The sequence below is a fragment of the Nerophis lumbriciformis genome, linkage group LG23 (assembly GCF_033978685.3).
Source record: "Nerophis lumbriciformis linkage group LG23, RoL_Nlum_v2.1, whole genome shotgun sequence".
Classification (NCBI taxonomy): domain Eukaryota; kingdom Metazoa; phylum Chordata; class Actinopteri; order Syngnathiformes; family Syngnathidae; genus Nerophis; species Nerophis lumbriciformis.
Window position 1 is genome coordinate 19667235 of NC_084570.2, and position 18469 is coordinate 19685703.

At 41.8% G+C, this 18469-nt stretch overlaps 1 protein-coding gene across 2 annotated transcripts in view; it reads right to left on the reverse strand.

The window, feature by feature from the left end:
• Positions 1–18469, reverse strand: part of cfap221 (cilia and flagella associated protein 221) — a 148206-nt gene that overhangs the window by 70866 nt on the left and 58871 nt on the right. The window contains exon 25 of one of the 2 annotated variants that reach the window (XM_072915875.1): positions 14448–15707. The exons of the other annotated variant lie outside the window; for it this stretch is intronic. The gene's annotated coding sequence lies outside the window, so the exon portion shown is untranslated. Of the gene's footprint in view, positions 1–14447; positions 15708–18469 lie in introns of those variants that run through there. 2 annotated transcript variants of the gene reach the window in all.

The following is an 18469-nucleotide window of genomic DNA, read 5'->3' on the forward strand; positions in this document are numbered from 1 at the left end:
AATCATCGCCCTGGGACGGGGAGATTGTCGCGGGGGGCCGATGCGATGGGCCCGCATGAGCTCCGGAGGATTTGCAGCCAAGGCAGGGAACCACTTGGGGATGTTGGCGGACAGGTAAGACAGCGCGTTATTTCCTTCTTCGCCTTCTTTGATGTTGATGATTCTAATGTTATCCCTCCTGCTTCTGTCCTCGAGATCTATCATTTTTTTCTCAATCTTCGTGAGCATGCTAGTGAAATTGAGCATAGCGTCCTCATTGCTCTGGACACGTGTTTCAATAGAAGACACTTCATTGCGGACAGATTCTATATCGGCAGCGTGCTTGGATAAAGTATCTTGAATTGTACCAAGTTGATCCTCCAATCGCTGGAATCGCTTTTGGGATCTATCCTCAGCCTCATTGAAAAATTTCCTGAGTAAAGTCTCAAGATAAGCCTCAGTGACGACAGGTGTTTGAGACGAGGACGATCCCGACTCCATTGTTGCCCTTTTCATTAAACTTTTGTAACGGGTGTGCAACAAATAAGGAAAGCGTTGTTCGTAAAAGAAAAAATTATGGCAGAAATCCAAGTAGCTTAGAGTTTTTTAGAGCATGCGCAGGGGAGCTTCAGTTTTGGACGCGCTCTACTCCGCCATCTTGAATTGACCCTTCAAAAAAAAAAAAAAAAAAAAAAAAAAGTATATATATGTCTTGTGTTTATTTACTGTTTTAGTCATTCCCAGCTGAATATCAGGTCCCACCCGCCTCTCACAGCATCTTCCCTATCTGAATCGCTCCCACTGCCCTCTAGTCCTTCACTCTCACTTTCCTCATCCACGAATCTTTCATCCTCGCTCAAATTAATGGGGAAATCGTCGCTTTCTCGGTCCGAATCGCTCTCGCTGCTGGTGGCCATGATTGTAAACAATGTGCAGATGTGAGGAGCTCCACAACCTGTGACGTCACGCTACTCGTCTGCTACTTCTGGTACAGGCAAGGCTTTTTTATCAGCGACCAAAAGTTGCGAACTTTATCGTCGATGTTCTCTACTAAATCCTTTCAGCAAAAATATGGCAATATCGCAAAATGATCAAGTATGACACATAGAATGGACCTGCTATCCCCGTTTAAATAAGAAAATCGCATTTCAGTAGGCCTTTAATGTTCAATGAGAATATCTTAGTTGTTCAGACAGTAATGCATTTATACAGGTTTAGATTGAGGTATGACATTTCTTAACGGGTAAAGGCGTTAAAGGTCGTTTGTGTTCATGTTAGCATTTAAACTATAACAAGCCAGTCGGTCCATAAGTTTATCAAAGTGTGGTTATTCATCACGGATTTTCTATATTTTAATTGAATTCAAACTGTAATACGAAGAGTCAGGAGTTTTACCCCGGTTATCAATACTACAGTTTATCGTTACATCTCTGAGCAAAATACATGCATACAAATTTATTTAAGTACTAACATTAGAGACGCATTTGGAGAGCGCAGACTTCCACCAGGCCCTACCTCTAAAGATGGATATTGTTTATACTTAAACCGATACTGGTACCAAATCAGTACCTAAAAATTGTGTTGATGCTTAAAAAAATCCTGAACATATCCAAAACCAGTGAAGTTGGCACGTTGTGTAAATCGTAAATAACAACAAAATGGAATGATTTGCAAATCCTTTTCAACCTATATTCAATTGAATGGACTGCAAAGACAAGATACTTAACGTTTCAACTGGAAAACTTTGCTTTATTTTGCAAATATTAGCTCATTTGGAATTTGATGCCTGCAACATGTTTCAAAATTGCTGGCACAAGTGGTAAAAAAGACTGAGAAAGTTGAGGAATGCTCATCAAACACTTCTTTGGAACATCCCACAGGTGAACAGGATTATTGAGAACAGGTGGGTGTCATGATTGGGTATAAAAGTAGATTCCATGAAATGCTCAGTCATTCACAAACAAAGATGGGGCGAGGGTCACCACTTTGTCAACAAATGCGTGAGCAAATTGACCAACAGTTTAAGAACAACATTTCTCAATGAGCTATTGCAAGGAATTTAGGGATTTCACCATCTACGGTCCGTAATATTATCAAAAGGTTCAGAGAATCTGGAGAAATCACTGCATGTAACATTGAATGCCCGTGACCTTGGATCCCTCAGGTGGTACTGCATCAAAAACCGACATCAGTGTGTAAAGGATATCACCACATGGGCTAAGGAACACTTCAGAAAACCACTGTCAGTAACTACAGTTTGTCGCTACATCTGTAAATGCAAGTTAAAACTCTACTATGCAAAGCCAAAGCCATTTATCAACAACACCCAGAAACGCCGCCGTCTTAGCTGGGCCTGAGCTCATCTAAGATGGACTGATGCAAAGTGGAAAAGTGTTCTGTGGTCCAACGAGTCCACATTTCAAATTGTTTTTGGAAACTGTGGACGTTGTGTCCTCCGGAACAAAGAGGAAAATAACTATCCGGATTGGTCGAAGCGCAAAGTTCAAAAGCCAGCATCTGTGATGGTATGGGGGTGTATTAGTGCCCAAGACATAGGTAACTTCCAAATCTGTGAAGGCACCATTAATGCTGAAAGGTACATACAGGTTTTGGAGCAATATATGTTGCCATCCAAGCAACGTTATCATGGACGCCCCTGCTTATTTCAGCTAGACAATGCCAAGCCACGTGGTACAACAGCGTGGCTTCATAGTAAAAGAGTGCAGGTACTGGACTAGCCTGCCTGTAGTCCAGACCTGTCTCCCATTGAAAATGTGTGGCGCATTATGAAGCGTGAAAAAACGACAACAGAGACTCCGGACTGTCAAACAACTTAAGCTGTACATCAAGCAAGAATGGGAAAGAATTCCACCTTAAAAGCTTCAAAAATTGGTTTCCTCAGTTCCCAAACATTTACTGAATGTTGTTAAAAGGAAAGGCCATGTAACACGGTGGTGAACATGCCCCTGTGCCAACTTTTTTGCAATGTGTTGCTGCCATTAAATTCTAAGTTAATGATTATTTGCAAAAAACAGTTAAGTTTCTCAGTTCAAACATTAAATATCTTGTCTTTGCAGTCTATTCAATTGAATATTGTCATGATCCGTGGTCGGATCATGTTTTGTTTAGTTATGTTTGGTTAGTTTTGGACTCCTTTAGTTATTGCTTGTGCACCTGTGAGTTTGTTTCGTCACCATGGTTACTTATTATACAGGTGCCGCTTGTGTTCCCGACGCGCACCTGTTTTCCATCACTGACACTATTTAAGCCTGCCTTTCTGTTCACTCGTCCTGTGCTCCTTGTTTGCGGTAAGCTACATTCACGTTCTTGTATTTCATGTTCCAGACTCCTGTGCTAAGTGTTAGCCTTAGCTTCCCGTGCATTTCGGCACGCTTTTCTTTTGCTTGTTTTCTGTTTGTTATGTAAATAAATCACCTCATACCTTCACGTTTTTGTCCGGAGTGTCCGTGTTGCACTGAAGGAACGATCCCGCATCAATATGCGACCCCCTCGTGACAGAAGGAGCACAGCATACAGTTCCTTCGCCCCGGACTTTGAGGAGCTGGATTTGGAGGCAATGGAGGCGGAGACGCTCCGCTATTCCCCCTTGGAGCGCCAGGACTTGATGTGGGGTCCGAATGGGAAGTTGATCCCACTCAACTCCGAATGGCCCGAGGACATTGCCACACCTCCACAGTATCGGACGCGTAAGCGAAGACGGAAGCAGTCAAAAAGGGCTTCACCTTGCTGCGAAGACGCGTCACTCCCGAAAGCTCCTCCCCCGGACCGAACAAAGCTGCAGGCAGCCCAGTATCCATCCACTTTTGATGACGTCACTCCGCCCACTTCCGATGACTTCAGAGACCAGAACTTTTTTTTTCAATCCTCTAACTCTCTCTGTCAGCCACCCACTAAGGACTTTGTTTCTAGAAATAACCTTTATGATAAGATTTTTTCAAGATTTAGATTTTTTCAGTCCTAGTCTTCTGTTTTTCAAGCTCCGCCCCCAGTGACTATTGCTCCCACCCAGTCTAAAGTGGGTGGGTGGGTGGGGGGGGGGGGGGGGGGGTAGACTTGTTGGACAATCGAGAGGGGAGGAGTCTAACCCCCTCCTTACCTCCCGCCACCCACCCTTAAAGACTGTTCCGGGGCGCGTCTGGTATCCGCCCCTTGAGGGGGGGGCTGGGCCCGGGAACTGTGCTGGTGGGGCTGCTCAGCTGCGCTCAGCCAGGCAGCAACCTCCATCCCGGCCGCCACCACCAGTCTTTCGACCTGCCAAGCCGCAACCTCCAGCTCGTCCTCCACCACCAGTCCGTCGGCATGTCAAGCCGCAACCCCCAGCTAGACCGCCTCCGCCATGCTCATGGCTAACCTTAGCCCGGGTGGGCCTGCAGACGCCACCATCATCTCCGGTGGGCTTGCAGACGCCACCATCATCTCCGGTGGGCTTGCAGACGCCACCATCTCCAGTTCCTGTTCCTCGGCTAGCACCTGCTCCAGTTCCTGTTCCTCGGCTAGCACCTGCTCCAGTTCCTGTTCCTCGGCTAGCACTTGCTCCAGTTCCTGCTCCTCGGCTAGCACCTGCTCCAGTTCCTGCACCTCGGCTAGCACCTGCTCCAGTTCCTGCACCTCGGCTGACACCTGTTCCTGCACCCCGGCTAGCACCTGTTCCTGCTCCTTGGCTAGCACCTGCTCCAGTTCCTGCACCCCGGCTAGCACCTGTTCCTGCTCCTCGGCTACCCCCTGTGCCCGCACCACGCCAAGCTTCTCCGCCTGCGCCCGCACCACGACAAGCTTCGCCGCCTGCGCCCGCACCATGCCAAGCTTCGTCGCCTGCGCCCGCACCACACCAAGCTTCGCCGCCTGCGCCCGCACCACACCAAGCTTCGCTGCCTGCGCCCGCACCACACCAAGCTTCGCCGCCTGCGCCCGCACCACACCAAGCTTCGCCGCCTGCGCCCGCACCACGCCAAGCTTCGCCGCCTGCGCCCGCACCACGCCAAGCTTCGCCCCCTGCGCCCGCACTACGCCAAGCTTCGCCCCCTGCACCTGCGTCCACGCCTGATTCGTCTGCTGCTGCGTCCACGACTGATTCGTCTGCTGCTGCGTCCACGCCTGATTCGTCTGCTGCTGCGTCCACGCCTGACTTTTCGTCTGCGCCCAAGCCTGCCACGACGACGACGCTGTCGCGCCCACCTCCCCGTCGACCACGGATGTGGCCGCTCCCTGGTCATCCGCCTCGCCAAGTGCGCCCACCTCCCCGTCGGCCACGAATGTGGCCATTCCCGGGTCGCCCGCCTCGCCTGCTGCAGCGGCGTTCCACTCGCCGCCGCCACTTGACTTTGCCTCGGTGGATTCGGGGACATTTGGCCTGGCGACCCATCGCCAAGTCTTCCCTCCGCCCTCCCGTGACTTTTGACCCTGCTTGTTTTTTTTTATGGACATCTAGAATCTGTCCTTAAGGGGGAGACTCTGTCATGATCCGTGGTCGGATCATGTTTTGTTTAGTTATGTTTGGTTAGTTTTGGACTCCTTTAGTTATTGCTTGTGCACCTGTGAGTTTGTTTCGTCACCATGGTTACTTATTATTTTCACCTGCCGCTTGTGTTCCCGACGCGCACCTGTTTTCCATCACTGACACTATTTAAGCCTGCCTTTCTGTTCACTCGTCCTGTGCTCCTTGTTTGCGGTAAGCTACATTCACGTTCTTGTATTTCATGTTCCAGACTCCTGTGCTAAGTGTTAGCCTTAGCTTCCCGTGCGTTTCGGCACGCTTTTCTTTTGCTTGTTTTCTGTTTGTTATGTAAATAAATCACCTCATACCTTCACATTTTTGTCCGGAGTGTCCGTGTTGCACTGAAGTAACGATTCCGCATCAATATGCTACCCACAAATATAAGTTGAAAAGGATTTGCAAATCATTGTATTCTGTTTTGTTTTTTTACGAATTACACAACGTGCCAACTTCACTGGTTTTGGGTTTTGTACTTTCACCGATACTAGTACCAAATCAGTACCTAAAAACGGTGCCGATGCTTAAAAAAATTCTGAACATGTACTTAAAGAATGGAACACATGCACAGTTTGGTTTAATACATTCAATTTGAACAGGTTAATAATTTAAATATAAATAAAATTAATTACCGTATTTTTCGGAGTATAAGTCGCACCAAAGTATAAGTCGCACCTGCCAAAAATGCATAATAAAGAAGGAAAAAAACATATATAAGTCGCACTGGAGCCCGGCCAAACTATGAAAAAAACTGCGACTTATAGTCCGAAAAATACGGTAATACATTTAAAAATAAAAAACACAATCCACAACTAATTGTCATAATTATTGTAGCAATGAAGAACATAGAGAATGTGCAAAAAAAATAATTTTCTGCTGTAATGTTAGTGCTCATTATTCCTGGGGTTCATGACTGCAACCTCGCTCGCTGGGCAGGCCTTGACTAAAACTGACCTCATCTGCCTAATCACAGCAAGGAATCCCACTGACGGTTAACGAGAGCATGGAATGTCTCTGAGCAGTGGGATTGGATCGGATTACAAAAGAGCAGCAACCTGAATACATTTTTAATAGTCAAGGGTTTACACAGGATGACAAATGTGCTTTCATTTGCATTTAAACCTTTCCTATAGAATGGGTTGTATCAGTGCTGTGCATGAGTGCCATGAAGACAGACCGGAATGGAGGTTGAGCAGGATTTAGTTTGCTGCTTGGCAAACAGAACGATTTTCTAGCAACAAGAATTGTTGGCAAAATTTGATTTTCTGCAGCTGTTGGAAATGTAGTGATGAGGAAACAGCTCTCTGTGCTTTGCCTTAATTACTCATCTGAGGACCATTTCATGGGCTGCAGCTGAATGCAAAGGAAACATGCATACAAGCAATTTAAATGAGAGGAGCGAATGTATTTTTAGTAACAGCACTGGCGCAGGTTGGGAACGGGATTTCTCTTTGCGAGAAATTGGATTTGTAGCTCTCTAATTGGAAAGATCGCGTAGAAGTAGCTAGAAGCTAATTAGTCATAAACAAGAAGATCAGAACTATTATTTGATTCTGTTGCGCTGTTTTTTTTTTTTTGTACAACAGCTTTCTCTTACATCATCAACAGTACTTACAGTAAATATAGGCCAGTGCTCAACGTTTCCTGCTGGGGGGTGGATGCAAAAACAATATGCAGTGACTGTACCTCGGCTTCTTGCACCATAAGATCCATTCAAACGCAATAAAGCACCTGCAGGCATTTTCCCGTTAAACTTCGACTGACATGGCAAGTGACATTTCCACTACTCAACTGTCAACTTTGCTTTCATCCCCAAGACCATTCACATGTCAACTTCTGTCATTTCCGACTATATGCATATCTTTCACATCCATTATAGCTGAACAGTGCTCCGACAAGATACGCTTTGTACCGTCAAACATGGTTTGACAAAAACAGACTATCCTTAAACCTCAGTAAAACTAACATGATGCTATTCGGTAACAGTAGAAGGGATAGTCAAACACAAATACAAATAGGCGGAATAGAAATTGAAAGAGTAAATTAAACCAAATTTCTAGGTATATTGATAAAATGAACTGGAAATCTCATATAAAAAATATACAACATAAAGTGGCAAAAAACACGTCAATAATGAATAAAACAAAACATGTTCTAGAGCAGTGGTTCTCAAATGGGGGTACGTGTATGTACGTGAGATTTTTTTTAAATATTGTAAAAAATAGCAACAATTCAGAAATCCTTTATAAATATGTTTATTGAATAATACTTCAACAAAATATGAATGCAAGTTCATAAACTCAGTGAAGCACAAGCTCAGGTTTCTCACTGAAAATGTCTGTCAAAAATAATTGTGAAAAGAAATGCAACAATGCAATATTCAGTGTTGACAGCTAGATTTTTTGTGGACATGTTCCATAAATATTGATGTTAAAGATTTCTTTTTATGTGAAGAAATGTTTAGAATGAAGTTCATGAATCCAGAGGGATCTCTATTACAATCCCCAAAGAGGGCACTTTAAGTTGATGATTACTTCAATGTGTAGACATCTTTATTTATAATTGAATCAGTTGTTTATTTTTCAACAAGTTTTTAGTTATTTTTATATCTTTTTTTTCAAATAGTTCAAGAAAGACCACTACAAATGAGCAATATTTTGCACTGTTATACAATTTAATAAGTCAGAAACTGATGACATAGTGCTGTATTTTACTTCTTTATCTCTTTTTTTCAACCAAAAATGCTTTGCTCTGATTAGGGGGTACTTGAATTAAAAAATGTTCACAGGGGGTACATCACTGAAAAAAGGTTGAGAACCACTGTTCTAGACCAAAAATTACTTCATATTCTCTACTGCGCGCTAGTGTTACCATATCTGAGTTATTGTGTAGAAATATAGGAAAACAACTACAAATGTGCGTTTCATTCACTAACTGTGTTACAAAAAAAGATCATTTAGAATAATACATAATGTTGGATATAGAGAACATACAAACCCTTTATTTATTAATTTACAATTATTGAAATGTAACGATTTGGTGCATTTGCAAAGAGCTAAAATGATGTATAAAGCAAACTATAACCTGCTACCTAAGAATGTACAACAATTCTTCTCAACAAAAGAGGAGAAATATAACAGAGGAAAATCTAATTTAAAACATTTGTATGCTCGTACAACACTTAAAACCTTTAGTATATCAGTATGTGGAATTAAATGATGGAATGGATGAACCAAAGAAATTAAACAAAACACCAATATGATTCAGTTTAAGAGACTGTTCAAACTACAAGTGTTCACAAAGTACACAGAGCAAAAATTATGATGAACATCTTGAACCCTTTTTTTCTTCCTTTTTATTGAGACAGATTATTTATGTATTTAATATTTGTTTGCTTACTATGGCATATTATTTATTTGTTCACTGTTCTGTTACAGAGAACAAGGAAATTGGATAAAATTGCTATGGTATGAAAAGGGGTAGGATTAAATAAACTCTTCTTCCTACTCCTTTTCGGACGTGCTGTAATGAAACAACTGGAAATGTGTGATGCATTACATTGTGTCGTATGCATGTTCCAAATAAACTGAAACTGAACTGAACTGAACATAATTATTTGCTGAAAAATGTGTTCTGTGTTTATCTTTTGAGTGTCTGTAACAAAATAAATGGATGGGGAAACTGATTCAGTCTTCATTTAACCTTTTGGGATGGATGATTAATAAATACCCTGTATTTCCATACTCATCCTTTATACTAGAGGTGTGCGATAATTATTAGGCCGATATGAGGATTATGACGTCACACCAATGACATTAAAAATAGCTCCGATAACCAGACGGTCATGAGGCGAGATTACCCATGATGTGCTGTTTGTGGGTTGGGGTGAGCAAATCAAGCACTTCTTTTATTCCTGTAAGCCTGTCATAAAGAAACCCCCACTGAGCTCATTGGGAACAAACAATGAGATCAGTGTGGGACTTCTTTACTGAGGAAGAATTTCCACGTGCTACTTGTGGCAAAAGTTCCGCAAACATTCCGTGAGGAGCATACTTGCCAACCCTCCCGGACTCCCGAAATTCAGCGCCTCTCCCGAAAACCTCCCGGGACAAATTTTCTTCCGAAAATCTCCCGAAATTCAGGCGGACTCAGGTCCATGCGGACCTGAGTCCGCTTTCCCACAATATAAACAGCGTACCTGCCCAATCACGTTATAACTGTAGAATGATGGAGGGCGAGTTCTTGGTTTCTTATGTGGGTTTATTGTTAGGCAGTTTCATTAACGTCCTCCCAGCGCGGCAACAACACACAACAACAGCAGTCAAGTTTTCGTCTACTGTAAAGCAGTTCGTCTGCCGTAAACAGCAATGTTGTGACACTCTTAAACAGGACAATACTGCCATCTAGTGCATTTAATGAAAGCACTTTTGTGCGTGCCACACAGCAATGCATCATCAGAGAGGGTGTTCAGCATGGTTAGAAAAATAGTGACAGAGAATAGAACAAGGATGGACAATTCAACCCTTAACTCAACAATGAGTAGATGAGTGTTATGTGTGTGTATATGTGTAAATAAATGAACACTGAAATTCAAGTATTTATTTTATATATATATATATATATATATATATATATATATATATATATATATATATAAAATAAAATAAATATATATTTATAGCTAGAATTCACTGAAAGTCAAGTATTTCTTGTATATGTATATATATATATATATACATATATATATATATGTGTGTACCGTATTTTTCGGACTATAAGTCGGTTATTTTCATAGTTTGGCCGGGCTCCAGTGCGATTTATATATGTTTTTTCCTTCTTTATTATGCATTTTCGGCAGGTGCGACTTATACTCCGGTGCGACTTATACTCCGAAAAATACGGTATATATATATATATATATATATATATATATATATGAAATACTTGACTTAGTATTTCTTATATATATATATATATATATATATATATATATATATATATATATATATATATATGAAATATTTGACTTGGTGAATTCTAGCTGTAAATATACTCCTCTTAACCACGCCCCCAAACGCGCCCCGCCACCAACCACGCCCCCCTTCCCCGCCCCCCTTTCCCGCCCCCCCACCTCCCGTAATCGGCGGTCTCAAGGTTGGCAAGTATGGTGAGGAGGGTAAAAAAAACATTGTGCATCAACACATCAACCTTATCAGCCACCTGAAATGCCAATGTACGGTATCTACGGCAGCCTTTTGAAAGCCTAAAAAGACGCTTGTTGCCAAAGAAGCTGCCTTGCCAGCCGCAAAAAAAGGTTGGGGTCTATCGCCACGGTGCTTGAAAAATGCAAAAAAGTTTGCCAGAGACTGTTACGGTCTGTGTTGAGCGGAACCCCAAGATGCAGAGACAGTAGGTGAAGTGCAGATATAAAAAAAAAAAAAACTAATTGAGGAAAATACGACAAAACCAGTGGATTTGAGTCTTATCAAGTGAACAAAATAAGGCGTGCAACCCATTTTGCGTGTCTGTCTTCATTAAAATGCAGAACATATTAATGGAAAAACAGCCACAATACTGGGAGGAGAAAATGCAATAATATTATACAGCACGCGAAATGTGATTTCTAACACTTATCACCGTTTTGCGAGCATTATTTAGCAAAAAGTATGTGCAAACTGACACAGTTACGCACACGGCTACAGGATTGGTGCTCGCGCCACAGAGACAGACAAGGAACAGAGAATGAAAATTAAAAAATACTAGACGTATTGCCTATAGAGCAACATGCTTTTATAATTTTATAGCTGTATGCTGGGTGAGTTAAGGAGCTGATTAAAACAAAATCAACTGATGCGTTTCTGTGTCTGAAGTAGGGTTGTACGGTATACCGGTATTAGTATAGTACCGCAACACTAATGAATCATTTTCGGTACGATACCGTCTCTGAAAAGTACCGGTCCTGCAGCCCCCCGCGCCCACGTTGAAGTCACGTCGCGACATTGCTGGTACTTACAAGCAGACACAGTGTGTAGACAGAAAAGGGAGAACAGACCCATTTTGGCTTAAAAACTAAAGATAAAGGTTATAAGTTATAAGTTATAACACTGAAACGCCCACAGGAAGAGGTGCTTTAAGACATGGCTAGCTAGCTAGCAGCTAACATCCCTCCGCCGTCGGCAGTGTTTTAGCTACTTCTAAATTACTAATCCTGGTCTCCATGGCGACAAATAAAGTACGTTTCTTACAAGTGTCATCCCTGCAGGACGAGGAATAGCTAAACATGCTTCACTACACACTGTAGGAGGATACAATAGCTCACCGGCATCAAAATGTAAAGAAACGCCATGGGTGGATCTACACCTGACATCCACTGTAATGATATTAAGTGCAGGCACGTATGTAGTCGATACTACTATGATTACGTCAATATTTTCTTTCATTTTTTAAAAATGTATATGATGTTTATAAACTCAGGAAATATGTCCCTGGACTAGGGATGTCCCGATCCAGGTTTTTGCACTTCCGATCCGACACCGATGTTGTTTTTGCACTTCCGATCCGATACCGATACTGGCCGATACTGGACTATCCGAGCATGTATTAAAGTTTAAAGTTTTTTAGCCTACTTAGTTGTCAGATTCATGTTGAAAAGGGTTTTAGTACTCTTGATAACAACTAGCCAGCTGAATTAGGTGAGTTTGAATAATACACAATGGTTGGTAACAAGAAACTGACCTGTTTATTCAAGGATAAACACAAAATAGACAACATTGTACATGCCAAACAGAAATGGCATCATTGAACTAGGGCTGGGCGATATGGCCTTTTTTTAATATCGCGATATTTTAAGGCCATATCGCGATACACGATGTATATCTCAATATTTTGCCTTAGCCTTTAATGAACACTTGATGCATATAATCACAGCAGTATGATGATTCTATGTGTCTACATTAAAACATTCTTCTTCATACTGCATTAATATATGCTACTTTTAAACTTTCATGCAGAGAAGGAAATCACAACTAAAAAAATCACAATTTCTTTCATATGTTGTTGATCTGGAAATGTTTGCCTCGGCATTTTGATGGCGTGGGCGTGTGGCACCCAACGGAGATGTTGACATGCGGAGTTTCAAACACTCTTCATTCTCTAGCAGGTGACTTTTCAAATGATGCTACATATTAGCAGTAATGCTTCTTTTTTTAGCAACGCTTTTGCTCCACACTTGACAAATTACGGTTGTTTGTTCGACATATTCCCACTTGAAGCCAAACCACCGCCAGACGATGGACCCCCTGCTGTTTTTCTTGGGAATTAATTAATTCTTCCTTTATTCATATTACCACTCGCACGGCTGCGCTACCATCCCAGCTAAGGTTAGCCATGCTGCTACCTCTCTGCTGGGAGAGGGCGTATACGAATATGACGTATGACGTGACTGTATGTGACGTGTGTAAGAAGGTGCGCTTGCTGTCTGTGAGAAGGACTGACAACAAAGAGTGAGAAGAAACTGCAGTGTAATGCCCGCGGCTAAAAGCAACTGCGAGAGAACGTATACTCCAATATCACCAGATAGTCATTTTCTATATCGCACAGAGACAGCTGACATTTTTACCGGTAACTTTTAATTCACATGGCCGTCTTAACGGTTAGGACACAGACCTGTGGATGTGTTGAAGGTGTGATGGAAAATGCAGAACGGAAAATAGGGAGCAGCAGAAAAGTGGAATGTATTTTTAAATCGGTGTGTTGGAAAACACGGACCAGATTTTTTTTTAAACTGGATCGGGATCGGCATTTTCCCATGCCTTGCCGATACGCATTTTTTGGCAAATATCGGCGGCCGATCCGATCCAAATATCGGATCGGGACATCCCTACCCTGGACACATGACGACTTTGAATATGACCAATGTATGATCCTGTAACTACTTGGTATCAGATTGATACCCAAATTTAAAGTAAAAAAGTTGAAGTACCCATGATTGTCACAAACACATTAGGTGTGGCGATATTATTCTCTGCATTTGACCCATCACCCTTGATCACCGCCTAGGAGGTGAGGTGAGCAGTGAGCAGCAGCAGTGGCCGCGCCTGGGAATCATTTTTGTTGATTGTGGAGGGGGGCGTGGTCGGCGCGCTTGCTGCAGGAGTGTGGTGTGCCAGGGCCGGCTTCGAAACACAGCTGACAGGTGATTAGATTGCCCAGCTGCGGCTAGTTATCTAATCACCTGTTGTTCTTATCAGTAGCGGCCGGGAGCAGAAGGAGGAGTGGTTGGAGAGACGTTGGAGCAAGAAAACCAGAGTGACGAGGACTGAAAAGTCGAGGGAGGTGCTACAACTCATGATCAATAAAACTTTGTTGAACTCTGAACGCCGGACTCCCGTGCAAGTGAGCGTGATCAGCAGAACCCACTAGAAGGCAACTTCTACAGTGATTTAACCCCCAATTCCAACCCTTGCTGAGTGTCAAGCAGGGAGGTAATGGGTCCCATTTTTATAGCCTTTGGAATGACTCGACTGGGGTTTGAACTCACCCACTAGGCCACTGAGCAGGTTGTTTTTGTGGTATCATCCAAAACTAATGTAAAGTATCAAACAACAGAAAAATAAGTGATTATTACATTTTAACAGAAGTGTAGATAGAACATGTTGAAAGAGAAAGTAAGCAGATATTAACAGTAAATGAACAAGTAGATTAATAATTAATTTTCTACCACTTGTCCTTAATAATGTTGACAAAATAATAGAATGGTAAATGACACAATATGTTACTGCATACGTCAGCAGACTAATTAGGAGCCTTTGTTTGTTTACTTACTTCTAAAAGACAAGTTGTCTAGTACGTTCACTATTTTATTTAAGGACTTAACTGCAATGATAAACATATGTTTAATGTACCCTAAGATTTGTTGTTCAAATAAAGCCAATAATGCAATTTTTTTGTGGTTCCGAAAAGTATCGAAATAATTTTAGTACCAGTACCAAACTATTGGTATCGTTATAACACTAGTCTGAAGTATGCATTTGTTTGCGTATTGAGCATAGTATGAGCAGCCTCTCTATAAAAAAGTGGGTTTCATTGTGTATGCACTGGACTGCTTCTAAAATGCTCATAAAAAGTGGTGCATGTCTGCTGCTTGTTCAATAGCAAAACGCCACAGCTATGTGCATGTCTCCATGGTGAGAGCTGTATGGTACACGCCAAAACCTCATTTATATATGGCGGTATGCACAATTTATGAATAGCAGATTGCACATGCTATTTAGCATGTGGTATTTGGATCTTAATAAATTAGGCCCATACTTAATTTTTATTGATAGTTACCTATTTTTTACCCATCTGTACTTATTGTGAATGTATACCTTTGTTCTGCAGTGCATCCATGACGTAACGTCCGAATGACAATAAAGAATCTGAAACTTAAAACACAAATCACATTATAGTCTGAAAACTGGCCAGTACGATGCAGGCCTGTTGTGAATGGAGCTTCAACACGGACATCTGTCTTAATCCCCACCTTAAATGCAAGATGAAGAAGGGGTGGGGTATTCAAAGCAAAACATCTTAAAATAGATGCAAGTCTTCCTCGAGGACAGGATTTTATTAAAGATGCACTAGTGAGATCAAAAAATGCAGATGGCTTGATGAATGCTGTCTTATCTCTGACCGGTTGGGACGGAACAATGAACATTATAGTCCACAACAAAGTCTTCTCACTATCTGGAGGTGCAAACATTGGACTCCTTGATGGTGTTTGGAAATGGACCTATAGTCTTTGAACATCGAAAGGGTAAAAAAAACGAATTCCATTCCTCAGCTAAATGGTAGGGTTCTGTCTGTCAAGCTCCATTTAGTACTGGAATGTGAGTGAACACTGCCAGGTAGAGTTGCGATGTGAAGACATACATCTTCCGGTTCTTTCACTGAAGGTCAACTCGAATGCACCGCTCACCTTTAATCTGAGCTTTGATTGAACCAAAGCCTAAAGGTCATTGTTCATCACCAGTAGAGCGTCTCTGGCTCTGCTCTCCCATGTGCTCCTTTGATTGGACCCATCAGGGCTAAGACACCAATTAGGACATCCCGTTGCACATCTGATGGTCTCTCCGCTCCGTTTCCACCTGAGGAAAAGGTCCGTTCCACTCCATCGCCGCCTGATGGCCGTGAAGCCAGGACGTGTTCAAGTGACGTCTGGAGAAATCCCCTGCGTCTTGAGATTGCCAAATCCTTAGTGGATACGTGTGTTTTGAAGCCAGCGCAAGTTTGAGAAGCAGCACAAAACGGGCTCAGAATACTGTACAACGGTTTACGTTTGCTGGAGGCAACATCAAACGGTTGCACACCACTGACCTTTTGAAATACAACATACTGTATTAACACCGCAAACACGAATACGCCAGTGACAAAGGTTAGGCATAATTGTGGTGCTTTGTGTCGAGTACAAAACAGAGCAATATTTCATTATTTTCATTCAAATGGGCCATTCCACTGAATCAGTGCACTTAGCATCCCTTAGGAAATAAAATGTTAATTACCTTTTTTTTAATAAAGAAAGTCCCTGCACATTGATCCGATTGCTTATTAAATATAATTTGAAATATTGATTTAAACTACAAACCCCGTTTCCATGAGTTGGGAAATTGTGTTAGATGTAAATATAAACGGAATACAATGATTTGCAAATACTTTTCAACCCATATCCAATTGAATGCACTACAAAGACAAGATATTTGATGTTCAAACTCATAAACTTTTTTTTTTTTTTGCAAATAATAATTAACTTAGAATTTCATGGCTGCAACACGTGCCAAAGTAGTTGGGAAAGGGCATGTTCACCACTGTGCTACATGACCTTTCCTTTTAACAACACTCAGTAAACGTTTGGGAACTGAGGAGACACATTTTTTAAGATTCTCAGGTGGAATTCTTTCCCATTCTTGCTTGATGTACAGTTTAAGTTGTTCAACTGTCCGGGGTTCTCCATTGTGGTATTTTAGGCTTCATAATGCGCCACACATTTTCAATGGGAGACAGGTCTGGACTACAGGCAGGCCAGTCTAGTACCCGTACTCTTTTACTATGAATCCACGTTGATGAAACACGTGGCGTGGCATTGTCTTGCTGAAATAAGCAGGGGCGTCCATGGTAACGTTGCTTGGATGGCAACATATGTTGCTCCAAAACCTGTATGTACCTTTCAGCGTTAATGTAAGTTACCCATGTCTTGAGCACTAATACACCCCCATACCATCACAGATGCTGGCTTTTCAACTTTGCGTCTATAACAATCCGGATGGTTCTTTTCCTCTTGGGTCCGGAGGACACGACGTCCACAGTTTCCAAAAACAATTTGAAATGTGGACTCGTCAGACCACAGAACACTTTTCCACTTTGTATCAGTCCATCTTAGATGAGCCCAGCGAAGCCGACGGCGTTTCTGGGTGTTGTTGATAAACGGTTTTCACCTTGCATAGGAGAGTTTTAACTTGCACTTACAGATGTAGCGACCAACTGTAATTACTGACAGTGAGTTTCTGAAGTGTTCCTGAGCCCATGTGGTGATCTCCTTTACACACTGATGTCGCTTGTTGATGCAGTACAGCCTGAGAGATCGAAGGTCACAGGCTTAGCTGCTTACGTGCAGTGATTTCTCCAGATTCTCTGAACCCTTTGATGATATTACGGACCGTAGACGGTGAAGTCCCTAAATTCCTTGCAATAGCTGGTTGAGAAAGGTTTTTCTTAAACTGTTCAACAATTTGCTCACGCATTTGTTGACAAAGTGGTAACCCTCGCCCCATCCTTGTTTGTGAATGACTGAGCATTTCATGGAATCTACTTTTATACCCAATCATGGCACCCACCTGTTACCAATTTGCCTGTTCACCTGTGGGATAATAATAATAATAATAATAACTGGGATTTATATAGCGCTTTTCTAAGTACCCAAAGTCGCTTTACATGTAGAACCCATCATTCATTCACACCTGGTGGTGGTAAGCTACTTTCATAGCCACAGCTGCCCTGGGGTAGACTGACGGAAGCGTGGCTGCAATTTGATGTTCCAAATAAGTGTTTGATGAGCATTCCTCAACTTTATCAGTATTTATTGCCACCTTTCCCAACTTCTTTGTCACGTGTTGCTGGCATCAAATTCTAAAGTTAATGATTATTTGCAAAAAAAAAAAGGTTTATGAGTTTGAACATCAAATATGTTGTATTTGTAGCATATTCAACTGAATATGGGTTGAAAATGATTTGCAAATCATTGTATTCCGTTTATATTTACATCTAACACAATTTCCCAACTCGTATGGAAACAGGGTTTGTACCTTGTACATTGGAAAAAGAGCATTTGCTGTCCCAGCTTCCTAAAATTAGTCTTTACAGTTTAATCATTTCAATCCTTCAGAAGATGATATGTTCTTTAGACATCCTATGTTTGTGTTATTCTTTATCCCAATTATACTTTCACTTTATTTTATTTGAAACATAAAAACATATATAAAAATGTTGTTAAAATTAACACTTTAGTCGTGCTCTGTTACTAGGGCTGATATCGGATATTAGTCCGATATGAGCGAAAAACAAGAAAGCGAAAAAAAAAAAGAAAAAGGGAAGGACAATCGAGGATCAACATTGGCACTGCTGTCACTCGCTGTTGTGAGCTCAAAGACGAGGAGGGATTTCAGATCTGCGTTGCCTTGGCTTTGTTCCTGCTAAACTAGTAAGTGACTTTTCATGCTCAAATCAAAATGCTAATGCTAATGTGAGCTATCGGAAATTTGCGTGGTAACAATAAATAGTCTCCAGTTTGTTAGTTCTCAATTCCACACTGACCAGCCATGCAACAAGCTCAAAAGTACTGTACAAAGAAAAAACAATGCGATGACTGCAAACCGCAAATATAAAGTTTAAGTAAAATATGTAGGTTCTTACTGAATCATTGTGGTATTATCGTGTCAGTTTGAC